Here is an 11,263-nt window from a genome sequence, read left to right as displayed (position 1 = left end):
AAAAAAACCAAGTAGAAGGCTCACATGGTGTGGAGTGGGTCATGCAGGTCCAGTCACGTGCCCTGAATCATCTGCCAAGGAAAAGCCCTGAGCTACGGTAACTCCGATTTGCCAGACTGCTTTTCAGTTTGCCAAACACTTTCCCGAATGTTGTCACAACCAGTGAGGAGCCTGTATCACCTCCATTTTGGAGATGGGAGAATGAAGTCCAAAGTGATTGAAAGTGCCAGAAGTCAGGCTTGGACCAGAGTCCACGGCCCTTTCCTTGGTATTTAACAAAAACTCAGTGAATGTCCGTAGGCGCAGTGTGTAAACGTCCCCACTAAGGTCTGGGAAGTCTAGGGGCTGGAGCTTCAGCGTAACAGGACCGGGAGTGGCCAGATACTGAGTCTCTTGGGTGCCTCGCACCAGGGAGGCACCGGGGTTGCAGAAAGGAGGAACCAGGTTTCTTGCCAGAAACCCAGGTGCGCCTAGCCCAGTGGGAGACTCAGATGTGGAAACTGGCTTGGGGTGGGGAGTTGTCCAAAGGGGGGGGTCGTGCAGCAGATCCTACGGGAGCTGAGCAGAGGGGCACCCAACTCAGTCCAGGTGGTCAGTACGGCCACCTGGCAGAGGGGAGGTGACTGAGCTGAGTCTTAAAGCCTGGCTGGAGGTGAGACCAGAAGGAGATCATGCTAGGAGACAGGGGGCCAGACCGCTGGGGCAGATGTGCTGAGCCTCCTGCAGGGGAGGCTGCCTCTGGCCCGCACGAACAAGGCTGCCTCAGTAGGCCAAACTCCTTTAAATTGTCTCCCTTAGAGGCTGTTTGCCAGAAAACAGCCCTAGGATGCAAAAGGGTCATCCTGTGCTCCACCAGCCCCTCATGCCGTGCTTACTGTGGACAGAGTTTGTAGCCTTCTGCTCTCTTGACTTCCAGAACCGCCCCCTCACGTGGTTTTCATCCTGCATCACTGGTCCTCCTCATTGGAGGGGCCCTAGGTCTCCGTTCTTGGTCCTCTCACCTCTGCACATATCCCTCAGAGACCTCATCCAGGCTCTTGGCTTTAAATTCCACCTACATACATGCTCACGTCTCCCAAACAAATCCCTCCAGATTCCCGGCCTTGAGCTCCGGAACTCCCATATCCGACTTCCTACTTCTCTCTCCATCCGGGTTCCCAACACGCATCTCAGAGTAAATTCCTGATTTCTCATGGGCAGTCCCAAGTCTGAGCTTTTGGTAGACTTCCCCAGCTTTAAGAGCATCTTAATTCTTCCAGTTGCTCAGGCCCAAAACCTTGGACGTCTCCCCTCTTCCAGCTCCTCTCCACTCCTGACCCTTAAGTGGTTCCTTGTGACCCAACCTTCGAAGTCCAGAATGAGACCTGTTTCACCACTTCCCTCTGCTGCTTCAGTCCAGCCACCATCCTCTCAGCTGGATACTGTAGCAGCCTCCTTGTGGGTAGTCCTCTCTCCACACAGCAGCTGGAGGGGTCCTGGAAAAACCTGTAATATCATGTCCCTCACTTTCTCCCATCCCACTCGTGGAAAGGTCAAAGCCCCACTGGGACCCACAAGGGCCTGCAAGAGCCACCCTACCTCCTTCACCCTTCTGCCCTTGTGAGATGTCACGCTGCCCTTGCCCTCTCTACTGTATCCTCACCGGTCTCCATCTTCCTCAGGCATGTCAGAAGAGCCCTGCCTCAGGGCCTTTGAACTTGCTGTCCCCACTTCTTCTGGATACTATGTCTCATATGGTAGACAGAATAATAGGCCCCCCCCCAAAGATGTCCATACCCTAATCCCTGGAACCCGTGACTATATTACCTTACATGGCAAAGGGACTTTGTGGATGTGATTAAATTAAGGATCTTGAGACGGGGGGGATGGTTCTGGATTACTGAGGTGGGCGTGCGCACAGTTTACCACAGCATTTAACCTAGACCTGGTGGAGATGTAGCTGTGTGGTGTTATCAAGGAATTTACATCTCTGATTTTCAGTCCACCAAATGGAGATCGTACAATAATGTTGCAGGGCTATTGTAAAAATTACACATGCTGGGGGCACCTGGCTGGCTCAGTCGGTGGAGAGTATGATTCCTGATCTCAGGTTTGTGAGTTCGAGCCCCACATTGGGACTTCATTTTACTTAAAAATAAAAATCTTAAAATAGATTAGACATGCTGTGTGTATATGAGGTGCCTAGAGCATAGTGGGTAGTTTATAAACGAAAATGACTAAAAATGATTATTCGATCAGATAAATGCATCATGAAAACATTCTGACCTCAGAGTGTCTGGCTGGCTCAGTTGGTAGAGCATGTGACGCTTGATCTTGGGGTTGTGAGTTCAAGTCTCCCATTGTGCACAGAGCCTGCTTTAAATAAATAATATTAAACACACACACACACACACACACACACACACACACACACACACACTGACCTCCAGCTAGCCATGATCTTATCTTCCTTTGGAAGACAAGCAGGTCCTTAGCTTTCAGTCCTGGGAAACCAGAGGTAAGGGAAGGGTTCTGAGGCTAAGCTCATAATTGTGTTTGTATTTGCAGAGCTCTTTATATTTCTAGTAGATTTTGCTATCAGTTTCAGTTTTTCCCTTCCTCGTTTTTCAAATGATGGAGGTGGAAAGCTACAGAGCAGCAAAGGGGAGAGGAGCTACCTTTAAAGAAATTCTAAATAAGCACATGGAGGGAGTTCATTAGTCATCAGGGAAATGCAAATTAAGGCCACAGTGTGATGCTGGAATGACAAATGGAAAAGACTGACCACACCACATGTTGGGAGGGACATGGAGTTAACTCTTGTACCTTGCCTCTGGACACGGAACATGGTAAAACCACTTTAGAAGACCGTTTGGGAGTTTCTTGAAAAAGTTCACCACATATCTGCTCTGTGACCCAGCACTCCACTCCTAGGAATTTACCCGAGAGAAAAGAAAATATTTGTCCATAAAAGTCTTACACTAAATTCTAGCTAGAATATTCACAGCCACTTTGTTCACAAAAGGCCAAAATTGGAAATAGCCCAGATGCTCACCTTCAGTAGAATGGATAAATTGTAGCATGTTATATACAGTGAAATACTACACACAATAAATAAATGATCTACTCTACACACAGTATTATATGAATGACTCTCAAAACTATTATACTGAGTAAAAGAAGCCAATAATATACCCACAAACACAGAAGTACAATAAATGGTGTCTGGATCATATGGAATTCTAAAATAGACTGATCAGATCAGTAGTGGTTCCCAGGAGAAGGACTGACTAGGAAGGGGCACAAGAAAAATTTTCTAGGGTGATGGAAATATTCTGCATCTTGAAACGCAGCTACCTACATTGAATGCTTAAGATTAGAGCATTTCATTATGTGTAAATTACACCTTACTAAAACACTTTCCTGTGGGCCATGCACTAAGTTATGTGCTTTGTATACATTATGTTGTTTAACTTGTCAGCAAATCCCATGAAGTGGATATTATTGTCTCTGCTTTACAAATGAGAAAACCAAGGCTCAGAAAGTTTAAGCAATCTGCTTCAGGACACAGTTGAAAAAAATTAGATTAGAACTCAGGCAGTATGATTCCAAAGCCCATGCCTCCAAGATTCCCACTTTTCCCTCAACCCATCTTCTTCCCTAACATTTTACAGATGGGGAAATTGTGTGATATGTCTGGTAATGATTGGCATATGTGTGGTATGTGTGTTTGTAGTACATGTTTAAGATGGGGTGACATTATCGTGTCTGTGTGATGTATGTGCTGTGAAATTGCGTGTGCAAAGTGCGTTAGTAAAATGTATGTCTTTTATGCGTGGTACATATGAGCACCAGAGACACGCTCAATGCCACCTGTGCTCTTTGGAGTCAGAGTTGAACTAGAACCCAGATCTCTGGGGCTTCCTTACCGTAGCACACATCTTTACTTGGGCTTTAAAGAGGTCAAGCTCACTCCTACTCAGCTCAGGGTCAGGAGCTAAAAGTACAATTTTTTAAAATGTTTATTTGAGAGAGAGAGAGAGAGACAGAGCATGAGTGGGGGAGGGGGAGAGAGAGAGAGAGAGAGAGAGAGAGACAGAATCTGAAATAGGCTCCAGGCTCTGAGCTGTCAGCACAGAGCCTGACGCGGGGCTCGAACTCAGGAACGGCGAGATCATGACCTAGGCCGAAGTTGGACTCTCGACTCACTGAGCCAACCAGGTGCCCCTAAAAGTACAATTTTTAAAGAGTTGAGTATAACATTCATATTATGGGAGACCCAAACTCAGGGCACTGTGACTTCAAAATGAGAGACTGAATTTTCCATCTGTCTTTGTACTGCTAGAATAGTTCCAGAGGTTTCCTGTGACTCGTGGACATTCGCCATTCACACTCCCTGCAATTAAGCCATACTACCCCCCAAGCGCCGCCCCCTATCACCAGGCTCACCTGTTACCTCTCTGTGTGTCTTCTTTATTTATTTATTTATTAAAAAAATTTTTTTAATGTTTACTTTTGAGAGAGAGAGAGAGAGAGAGAGAGAGAGACAGAGCATGAGCAGGGGAGGGGCAGAGAGAGGGGAAAACACAGGATATGAAGCAGGCTCCAGGCTCTGAGCGGTCAGCACTTAGGGCTCGAACTCATGAATTGTGAGATCATGACCTGAGCTGAAGTCAGACGTTTAACCGACTGAGCCTCCCAGGCCCCCCTCACTGTGTCTTCTTGGTTGCAAGATGTCCAAGGCCTCCAACACATTCAGCAAGCTTCCGTCTACTTAATTTAAGAGGAGCACGCATGAGTTTCTCACTTTCTCCTTGACCGTTGGAGTTCAGACAGGGATTAGCGTCAAGAACAACAACAACGACAAGAAAAAACCACATAAAAACCCCACAGACAAACTAAAAGAACAACCAAACAGCTCGTCTTCTTTGGCCTTAACTCACATCCAATCGGCGTTAAGAGTGTTTTAAAAGCCATGCAGTCTTTGGTGTTCTTAGAGGGCTGTACCTTGTGTTTGGGGGGAATTTGGCTTAAACGACGACAACTTCCTTCCCCCAAAGTATGGCCCTCTGAGAGGAAAAATATATAAATGTATAATAGAAATATAGAAATATTTACAATCTATAAATATATAAAATATATATGTTCTCCCAGCCTGAGTCCACTAAAGAGAAACTTCATCTTGAGATTATTTTGTCTTCTCTTCCAAAGTTGCAGAATGTATTTCATGGTCTGCCTTTTCTCTGGAACTGGCAAATGGTGCTGTGAATGAATCACTCTGTTTCTTGGGAATGTTTTGCTCCAAGAGCTCAGAGGGGGGGTACAACAAGATGATAAACAGCCTCTTGAATGATCTCTCCTCCCCTCACTGCAGGGCCCGGGGCCTGTGGGTTCATAGAACTGAACGAGGCTGGGCTTTTAGAGACTGCTGGGCCTAACCCAGTGTTGCAGACAAGGAACCCTAGGTTTTAGCACTTAGAGAAGGGGAGCCGTGGAGCAGGGCCAAGGCCATCTGAGTATGATTCATTCCCACTGGTCGTGGGCCCATGGACTGTGCCTTCATTGCTTTGAGTTTCAGCTTCCTCCTCTGGAAAATGAGGGCAGGGAGTCTGATATCCCTTTTGGTTTTCTATCATCTGGGGGCCATCTGCATCTAAACGTCCACCTGATAGAAAGGCTGAACCTGAAATATGGTGTTCTGCCTCCAAAGCCAGAGAAGGGTCAAGGTCTGTGGCCCTCATAAGGCACCAAGTGGTTCAGTTCAGTCGAGCCTGGTTCAACAAACACACCCAAGCCCCAACTCTCTCCAGACCCTAAACTGGACACTGGAGACACCAAAGTGGGTCAGGTGTGGCCCCTGCCTTCAACCTGTGGGGCCACATGGACACATAGCCAATTACAATAGACTGTGGCAAGCTTGGTGATATCATTCCTGAGGGCCTTTGGGACTGCAGAGGAAGGACCTCAGCCTGGAGGAGAGTCAGGGGAAGTTTCCAGGGAGGTGACAGTCAGAGGATTAGCATCAGGTGGCCTTGATGAAAGGAGGGGATGGAATGAGACCTTGGGAAAGCCCCTCCCCCACTCTGGGCCTGAGCCTCCCTAGAATGCATTTGTGGAGGGTGGCTGACTGTTCTGATGGCCGTGGTCTCCCTTGTCTGGTTTTCTGAGGTGGGGAAAGTGTCGATTATAGTTTTGAGCTTGGAGAGTGCTTTGTCCAGCAGCCAGGAGAGACCTGCCTTTTTCTGGCATTCAATGCCTCTGCCCTCCGCATCTTCTAGGCCCACACTCCTTAGGGAGCACAGGGCCGCCTGCCACCCTCTTAGCTCCGACCAAGTCCCAGTTCATGTGGGAACAGCCCAAGCTGAGAGGTTGGAGTGAGTCACCCTTCCCTCCCCTGACCCCGCGCCCTGTCCTCAGTCCACGGGAGAATTGCAGAGTTGCCCTGGCGGGGGGGTGGAGGGGGAGAGCTCTCAAGGCTGACAAAGGGATTAGGCGCACAGCGGGCTGGATGATATCAAAAAGGAAATTGTTATTCAGAAGTGTCTGTCCCTCTGGCAAATGGCAGGAGTCCCTGACCCCAGGTGGGCAGGATCCTCAGTCCTGTCAGCTTCCCCATCTCACCCCTGCCCTTACTAGCCAGGCTGAGCCCCCGGGAAAGTGCCCACTTGCTCTCCACCCTTCCTCTCATTCCCTCTGCCCCTCCACCCGACCCCCCTGCCACTGCTCCCCTGGGGTGCAGCCACAGCTGCCCTGTGGCTCAATCCCCTGGACACCGTGTGTTCCTGTCCTCAGTCCTATGGCCTTCTGGCAACATCTGACCCCTTCAGAGGCCTCCTCCTACAGCCTTTTAAAATTTTTTTAATGTTTATTTTTGAGAGCAAGAGAGGACATGAGTGGGATGAGGGGCAGAGAGAGAGACACACGCACAGAATCTGAAACAGGCTCCAGACCCTGAGCTGTTAGCACAGAGCCTGACATGGGGCTTGAACTCACGAACTATGAGATCATGACCTGAGCCAAGGTCGGACACTTAACCTACTGAGCCACCCAGGCACCTTCCTCCCCTTTAGCCTGTTAGACATGAGGGCTCCTTGGGACACTGCCTGCTTTCTTCTCACCCTATACACAATGTCCTACTCTGGGCCTCAGTTTCCCCATCAGCGAAATGAGCATACAGAAAAGCACCTTTTGCCAAGGGGATGATGCAGGGATCAAATGAGTTAACACAAATAAGGCGCTTAGTGCCTGAAGCAGTGTGTTCAATAACTGTTGGCTGAAGTATTACTAATTTTTCAAAATCTCCATGGATACCTAAAGGGTTTCTCCAACATAATTTGGCCAAAGCTGAACTCGACTTTTTCCCCTCAGCGGGCTCCTACCCAGGCTTCCCCATCTCAGTAAATGGCAACTCCGTCCACTCAAACTAAAAGCCTGGGGACCGGTCTTGACTCGGCCTCTCTGTGCGCCCACACTCCCCATCCAACTGAGGACCCCGAGTGCTTCCTCCATGCACTTGAATCAGGTGCTCCTTGCTCACCTTCCTGACAGGGCTGAGCACTTCATCCCCTCCCAGACGACTGCCCGGCCCCTCTCTGCCCCTCCACTCCCCCTCCACGCATCTGCCAGTGAGATCTTTCAAAAACATCCCCGGGATGTGCCTCCCTCCTTGGCCCTTAGCGCAGCCCACGAGGCTCTAGGTTCCAGCTGCATCCCCCACGCAGGTCAGTCTCACCCCAGGGCCTTTGCCTGAACCCCACCAATCTTTGTAGGGCCACTCTTTCTGTCCTTCAGGTTTTCACCAAAATCCATCTCCTGTGTGAAGCCCTTTCTGTCCTCCTGTCCTCTTGTCCTCATGCCCCCTGCCCCCCAGCCTGCCTGCCTCCCCGCACTGGCTCCTGCTCTGGCACACAGCACAGTCTGTGTTTCTGCATCAGCAGGGTTGCTTTCTGGTTTATTGACTACCTCTCACTTTTCCCAAGATCTTAACCTGTGATCTTAAAGGCAGGAGCTGTGTGTATTTTATCAGCCAGTGTGAAACCACCAGACGGGCAATGTTTCATCAACTCTCAAGGCCTCAAGTGGATATCCAGACCTGGGCTCTGTGACCTTGGGGAAGTTACTCACCCTCTCTGGGCCTTGAGTTTCCAGTGTCTGGCAGATAGAGGGGCTTGGCTGGTGATGGACTCCTCCTTGCCTTGGCGCAAGGTGCAGCAGGGAGGGGATGCCACCCAGGCTGGCCGTTTCACCTGCTGTGTATTTCCCGGGGCACATTTCGTCTTGTTGACACAGAAAACACTCTGTATGTGTTTGCTGAGTTGAATCAAGTCAAATAGTCCTGCCCCAAGGCCCTGGAAACACAGATACCAGCACCTCTAGGAATGGGAAGCCTACAGGGGAGCTAGTTCAAGGCCCAGGGAGCTAATTTAACTATTGGATGATTAAATATGCTTAATTATTGGGAAGTACCTGTGGTGGGAAGTAGAGCACAGACTGCAAGCGGCAAGAGGCCTGGTTCAAATTCGTGTTGTGGGGAGAAGCCTCCCTGCCAACTCCGGGCCTCCCCCATCCAGCCATCTGGACGGGGAAGGTCTTAGCCAGGGACCGTGGCCCCAGGGAGCCGAAGCCTGGGCCAACACGGGGGCTGGGATCCTTCCTGGCTCCTCCTGAGATCCCCACCCCACTGAGCTGGCATGGGTCTGGGGAGAAGGTGAGGCCAGACTCAGGGCGTGACTTGGGGCAGGGTTGGCTCTGTTCCTGGTCTGAAAGCCTGTGGTAATATGCTAGCCTCAGGCAGGGGCTGGGATAGGCCTGGCACTGTTCCAGCAGACATGGGCAATCCAGGCCTGAGGTTCCTGTCCCAACAAGCATGGGGCCTATTCAGTGTCAAGCCCTGGTCTGGGCAGTGCTGGGGCATAAGCATGACCCAGGCCCCAACTCTTAACTCCTGGAGCTCTAGGTCTGTGGGTAGAGGTGGGGGGGGGGGGTGGGGAGTGGAAGGGTTAAACTGAGCATTCCTCGTAGGAAGAACAGATGGGGTCTGTGAAGCTTTGGCCTAGGCTGGAAGGTCAGAGGAGGGACCAGAGAATGAACAGCATTAACCAGGGAGGAGAGGCAGGGAGGACACCCCAAGTGAAAGGGAAAACAGGAGAAAAGCCTGGAGGTGAGACAGTAGCACAGGTGCGGGGGTGACCAAGGTGGAGCTGGGACTGGAGAGGCTGGCGGGGTCCTGTGTGGCTTCCTAAGTATGGGCTCTGGCCAGAGGCCACAGAGTGTCAGTGAAGGACCAGAGTTGTGTTTTGGAAAGAGGAGCATAAGGGCTGTTATAGGATGAATCGGGAACAGGAGACCAGAGGCCAGGAGCTCAGAGGACAGGATGGTGTGTGGATGAGCCAGGCTCCTCCTGGGCACAGGGGAGGGGGCCAAAGGAGGGGTGGCTGGAGGCATAGAGGCAGCAGGTCTTGAGTGTGTGTGTGTTTTGGGGGGGGGGGGGAAGGCTGGAATGCCTGGTTTCTGGCTGAAGTGCCTGGGAGGACCGAGCAGCTATCTCTAACTGGGGGGCACAGGAGGGGCCAGTTTCGGGGAGTGGAGGATGTGTTTGTTTAGGAAAAGAGGGATACCTGGGAGACCAGGGTGGGGGTTGGGGAGGTCATAGGGAAAGGCCCGCAGAATGATGAATGGATGGGTGTAGGGGTCTGCAGGACAGTGGGGAGACGAGGGTTGGGGAGCGGGGGGGAAAACTGGGTGGTGTCCCTTCTCAGATCTTCTCCTTCTGGCTCCCTAGAGGCAGGGAGCAGGCTTGGCTAGGAAGTGAGGGAGCTAATGGCCCTAAGAGCACCCCAAAGCCAAGGGAGACGGGAGTGGGGGACAAAGGGTCCAGCCCCCAGCTTAGGATGGATGAAACATTTCTGGGATGCATGTGGAAACCTATTGGATGTCGCAGAGGACTGAAACTCCTGTGGCCTGTAGCAGTGACCTGGATAGCACATCTTCTCTTGGTTTCCCTCCTTCCTAGGTTCTGCAGCTTCTCAGATCCCTCCCCGAGTGAGTGCTTGTCTCACACTCTGCTTCGGGCAGGGAGGGCTAAGGTAAAGTCTAGTTGAAGCCTCGGGACTGTGGGCTCCTCTTGGGCTAGCGCTGGCTGTGTCCTTGGCCTTAAACCTAGGCCTAGGGCCAAAGAGCCCCCCCACTCATTACTGCCTCCGCCCGCAGGAAGGATTTGTGGAAGTAAACAGAGTGAGTCAAGGCGAAGGGGGAAGGGGAAGAAGGGGTTCTGGGACGTCCTGGGAGAGAACTGGGCACTTCCCCTGGGAGTTTCTCTCTTCCTCATCAGATGGAGCCAGGAGCAAAATGAGCACCAAGATCCCAGAGAGATGCACCTCCAGGGGCCAGCCCACATGAGGCAGAGAGAGGTCAAGCGCACGACCAGTTCACCCTTGAGGACTTAGATTCCCAGGAGCCCTGAGCTGTGGAGCTCTGTGACCAGGCCTTGTACTGCGTGTCCAGGTCAGTCGGGGAGCAAAGACCCACTGTGATCAGAGTCACAAATAACCTGTATTACTTCCTATATTGCCCTAGGAACATGAGCTTACTGTAGAAGACTTAAAAAGTAAAGACAAGCATGGGGGCACCTGGGTGGCTCAATTGGTTAAGCAACTGACTTCAGCTCAGGTCATGATCTTGCAGTTCATGGGTTCCAGTCCTGTGTCGGGCTCCATGCTCCCTGCTGACAGCCCAGAGCCTGGATACTGCTTTGGATTCTGTGTCTTCCTCTCACTCTCTCTGTCTCCCTCAAAAATGAATAAACAGCATTAAAAATTTTTTAAAGAAAAAAATTTTAAAGAAGTAAGGACAAGCACAAAAGAAAAAAATGATTAAGCTCATGTATGATCCTCTATCCCTGGGACAACTGCTAGAAACCTACTGATGTTTATCTCTTTTTCCTATGCCCACTTTTTTTTTTTTTTAACAGAAATGGGATTATATGTTAATACTGTAACATAATTTAATTTACTAATACAGCATGAACTCTTTCCATGGCAAAGTATATAGATCTACATTGTTAATTTTAAGGCTGCTAACGTTGTCCACTTTATTTTATGTAAAAAAATTTTTTGTAACATTTGTTCATTTTTAAGAGACAGAGACAGAGCATGAGCAGGGGAGGGGCAGAGAGAGAGGGAGACACAGAATCTGCAGCAGGTTCCAAGCTCTCAGTTGTCAGCACTGAGCCTAACGTGGGGTTTGAATCCACAAACCGTGAGATCATGACCTGAGCTGAAGTTGG

The sequence above is a fragment of the Panthera leo genome, chromosome A3 (assembly GCF_018350215.1).
Source record: "Panthera leo isolate Ple1 chromosome A3, P.leo_Ple1_pat1.1, whole genome shotgun sequence".
Classification (NCBI taxonomy): Eukaryota; Metazoa; Chordata; class Mammalia; order Carnivora; family Felidae; genus Panthera; species Panthera leo.
The sequence above is the reverse complement of the archived record's forward strand: the minus strand, read 5'-3'. Positions refer to the sequence as shown.